This window comes from Phyllostomus discolor, chromosome 8 (genome assembly GCF_004126475.2).
Source record: "Phyllostomus discolor isolate MPI-MPIP mPhyDis1 chromosome 8, mPhyDis1.pri.v3, whole genome shotgun sequence".
Classification (NCBI taxonomy): Eukaryota; Metazoa; Chordata; class Mammalia; order Chiroptera; family Phyllostomidae; genus Phyllostomus; species Phyllostomus discolor.
Window position 1 is genome coordinate 81,031,178 of NC_040910.2, and position 4,841 is coordinate 81,036,018.

The window sequence follows — 4,841 nt, forward strand, 5'->3', positions numbered from 1 at the left end:
TGCAGCGCCTGGCCAAGCAGCGAGTCCCTCCTCCCGCCGCCCAGCACTCTGCAGCACAGCGGGAACCTAGGAGAACCATTTTCAAACATGACGTGGCAGCGGTCCCACCAGCGCCCATAAATATTTTTCTATTGACTTTTGTTTTAGTCTTTAACACTATCCTATGAACTGTTTCAATAAACAGTGCAAGGCAAAGGAAAGAGAAGTTTCAGAGAGCAGGACAAATCTTTGAAATGTAACATAAACTCCCAGCCAACTCTGCCTTCGACTGCCAAGGAGGAGCTCGGGGCGCTGAGGGAGACACGGGGCACAGACCAGGCACGGATGTGGTCCACTGGGCCCTGCCAGCATCTCCTGCAGCGTCGCCAAGTGGAAGAAGGGAAGGTTCCAGAATGAGGGAAGAAGGCCAGCTGGAGGGGCGGGGGAGGGCGAGAGGGAGAGGGAGAGGAGAGGGAGAGAGAGAGAGAGAGAGAGAGAGAGAGAGAGAGACCAAGCCAGTCAGCGCTGTGATGTGCCTCTGAGACCCTCTGACCCTCCTCTCCTATGATAAGGGCTTAAACACTCAGGCTGGGAACCCCAGCTGCTTGGGTTCAAATCCTGGCTCTACCACTTACTAGTGTGTTTTCAGGCCTTAATTTATCTGCAACTTAAGGGTAAAAATAGCACCTGCCACACAGGGCCGGTGTCAGCATTAAATGAGACAATTCACACAGCGAGTTAGCACAGGGATGACAGGCTCAGTAAATGGTGCTGGCATGTCCCACAGGCAAGGGTTGGGGGGCTCTAACAAGGTTCAAGGACGTGCCACAAGCCAGCCTCTGATTCCAACATGTCTTTCACTTACTTTTTCCCCCCAGTTCTCTCAGGGATGATCAACTCTGGAAAGCAGGCTGCCACCAAACAGTCATTTGCCTCCACCATCGATGGTGTAAGACGACTGCCTGGCCCGAGACAGCCAGCAGCGCTGCTGGGAGAGGGCAGGCCGCTTGGGTCTCCATGCAGTGGGCCCATGGGCGGCGGGTGAAGGCGGGTGCCGGGCGGCAGTGTCCTGAGGTGGAAGGAGCACAGCTCTGGACAGAACCTGGTTCCCACCACTGCTCATGTGGGCCCTGGACATGTCACCCCACCCCTCAGGGCCTCGATGTTCTCACTCATAAAATGGACGTGGTCACACCGTCACCAGGATTACTGCAAAAAGCAAGGGTGACAGCAGATGTGAGGAGCCCAGCGTGGCAGGTACCCCGGCAGCCTTGAGGGACCTAAGGAGTGGTGCCCTCACTCAAGTCAGAGGTTCCAGTGGGGATTCCAACTCAGCTGGAGCCTCAGGTGAAGCACTTCTCTGTCAGAACCAGCTGAACGATATGTCTGGAAATGCTTTAATAATGACACTAATTTGCTGAGCATCCTATTGTTTACTAAGCCCTCTCACGACTAGGCCTCACAGAAACCTCGGAGGCTCAGAGAGGTGAAGTGATTTGCCCAGGGTCACACAGCAAGTAACAGCAAAGCAGATCAGATGACCAGTTGGCAACTCTGAATGCCCAGCCCTGTCTCTCTGGGGCTCATAGCCTGATGTGCAGGCTCACCCGCACAGCACCCCGGGCCCTGGTGCGGGGAACCTGCCTTTTCCTGCTGACCAGCTCCTGCCCCTGCTGGCAAGAGGAGCCGGGGGCATCTGCTGCTGCCACCCCGAGTCTGACAGGGGGGCTGGGACTGGAGCCCTGGTCCATCCATCTGACTTCCCTACAAGAGTCCCAGGGATGGCACTCAGGAGCACGAAGCGTAGCGGTGCACCTCTCCCAGCCCTCAGCGGCAGGCAGCCGAGTCTTGTCAGACTAGAAGCTCCTGTGGGCAGGGAGCGTGGTTCCCGTGCCGGTCATGCGGGCGACCGCAGCCCGAGAGGCACACACACCGGACTCCACGGGCAAACAGGCTTCAGGACCGTGGCTAAGAAAGACCGCTGCGTGAAGAGAGAGCAGAAATGGCCAGTGACGTGGGAGGGGAACTGAGGGGGTACTGCAGCCCCGAAACAGAGGAGGAGAATGTTCAGGAAGGAGGCGGCCACGGTGCAAAATGCTGCAGGGAAGGCCTGGAGCACAGGTGGCAAACACAAGGCCCCTGGACCGAATCCGGCCCTCCACCTTGTTTTATCTGCCCCGGCACCTTGTTCTACCTGGAGGCAGCGCCGAGCTCTCGCTTCACTGTGAAGGAGTAGTTACATTTACACAGTCCTAAAATCATACTTGGCTCTTTTAAGGCAACTGTGAGGCTGATGTGGCCCCCGGTGAAAATGAGTTGGACACCCCTAGAGAGGGTTAGAGCAAAGAGGCCTCTGGATTTTGCTGTCAAGAGTCACGGGAGGCCATTACAAGAGCAGTGTCTGTGGGCAAAGGGACCGCAGTGGTCAGGTGGCTGAGCGAGAGGAGACAGGGCGGGGGTGGGGGGGGCGCCTCCCAGCACCACAGGAAGAGCTGACATTTACGAAGCAGTTAACACATGCCACCCACTGTTAAATGTACTTTTTGTATTATTTCAGGAATTTTCCTCAACAATCCTCTAAGACATGCTATTGAACCTCATCTTACACATAAAGAGATCAGAGATGTTAAAAAACTTCCCCAAAGTCACACAGCTAGGAAGGAGATCCAGAAGTTGAATGCAGTTCTCTCTGACTTCTTAACCAAAGTCTTAATGCACGTAAGAGAGGAGGTGAGAACAGAGGAGAGGAGGAGGCAGGGGTGGGGGTGGGGGAGGTGTCCCAGACCCAGCCACCAGGCTGAGGACAACCCTTTCAGGTTTCTTCCCAGATGAAGCGTGAGTCTGAACCAAGATGTCCTGTGAAGGCTAATCCATAGTTTCAAACTGAAGACATCCCTCTGTACCCTGACTCTACAATAAGCCCTTTGGCAGTGTGGGCAGTAAAGAAGCTTCTGGAGAAGAGTGGAGCCCAGAATACATGAAAGATAAAAACCACATGCGCACACGCACACACACGCGCACGCACACACACACACACACACACACACCATTTATACAAGTACAGCAGCCAACCTCCCATCAGGGCAGCGGGGCCTCCATCCAGCCAAGCGGACACACTTGGACTCCTCCCCGTGGGGCAGGGACGGAAACTGAAGCTCAGGGACCTTGTCTGAGGTCGAGTCATCAGTCGGAGCGCTAAACTGCTCTGCCAAGAGCAGGTTTGAATCTCGTTCTCACCGATCAACTCTGCCAAGAGACCAAGGAGAATGAGATCAGAGGGAAAAGTCCAGGATGAGTCATTCATTCTCATTCACGTATTGCCCACCTACTAGGAGCAGACCCTGTTCCCGGCAAAGATTTACAGACAGACAGACAACAATCCCCGTCTTCGGACTGGGAGGCAGACAAGGACACAGTCGGTGACTTGTTCTACACGTGCTGGGGAAGCCAGGGGCCCTTGGAGCAAGGATGCTGGGATGAGAGGGGACTTACTTCTGGGGAAGGTCTCTCTCTCTCTCTCTCTCTCTCTCTCTCTCTCTCTCTCTCTCTCTCCCCTCCCCCCAGGGCCAGGATAGCCACCCTTCACCCCTGACCACAAACAGCATCTCCCCACATAGGTAGATGGGCAGGGCAGCCAAGCACCCACGATGCCTGTGGGTGTCCCGAGGACTCAGACAGCCCAGCTCAGCTGGCCCTGTGCTTTCTCCGATCTCCCTGGCAACCTCAATGGCAAACCCTGGCCAGTGACTGCTAATGGGCCAAGCTTTGAGGACGAACCACGATCTAACGCTCATTGGGTTCCAGACAATCTTCTCCCTGCTATCACTCTGTGACCTGGGGCCTCTCGACACACCCCCCTCAACCTTGGTTTCCTCGTCTGCCCACCTCACAAAGCAGCCAGGTCAGTGCAATGGGATGGTGTCCTGGAAGTGCTTATAAGCCATAAATCTCTTTACAAAAAACAGAGGCTTTTCTAAGGCTTCTGGTGAATTCCTACAATTGAGGTTCAAGACAGTCATCGCCTCTCCCCAAAGGCAGCGGACGAGTTAATTCTGAAGCTCGTCAGCCCGCGGGGAGCAGAGGCAGAGCAAAGGGCAGGTCTGGAGGCCTCTTTTGGAAATGACAAGATCCATTTAGCAATCAATTAGCACAGTCCCCAGGCTCCGGGCCTGCACGCTCGGCAGAAAGAATGCGCCGCACCGCCGCTGATTAGAAACAGATGCACTGGCAAGCAGACCTGGCCGAGCGGGGCCGGAATTCCTGGGCACCCAGCTCCTGGCTGTGAGACGGGCTCCGTGATTACATTCTGGGCACCAGCACGGGGAGGGAGGCCAAGGAAACCGAGCTGAGAGCGCAGCCGGCCTGGAGAATGTGTACCTTTGAGGGGATTCAGAGGCGGGAGAGGGAAGAATGTTGACTCTGACAGAAATGATCTGGCATAAAATTAGTTCAACCAAATGCAGAATAGGACTTTTGCACAACAGATGCTGATTCCAATCGTGACATGGCTGACACGTGAGGAAGTGAGCGACTTGGGAGCCGAGCAAGCTGCAGGAGGCCTGGGGTCCCCACTGCCCTGAGAAACAACCCGCTGCCAGCGATCGCATTTACGGAGCTCTTCCTACTCACACGGCCCCGCACAGAGCCCTGTGGACACCCTCCCGTGTGTGTATCACAGCTACCTGCTGTCGCGCCCATTGTGCAGGTGAGAAAACTGAGGAACAGAGAGGTTCAGAAACTTACCCAAGATTGCACAGCCAGTCAGTAGTGATCCCAGGGCTTGAGCGCAGCTGTCTGATGCAAGAGGCCCCCTCTCCTGACCACGAAGGTCATTATTTCTCTGCTTCCAAACTTTTCCTCTG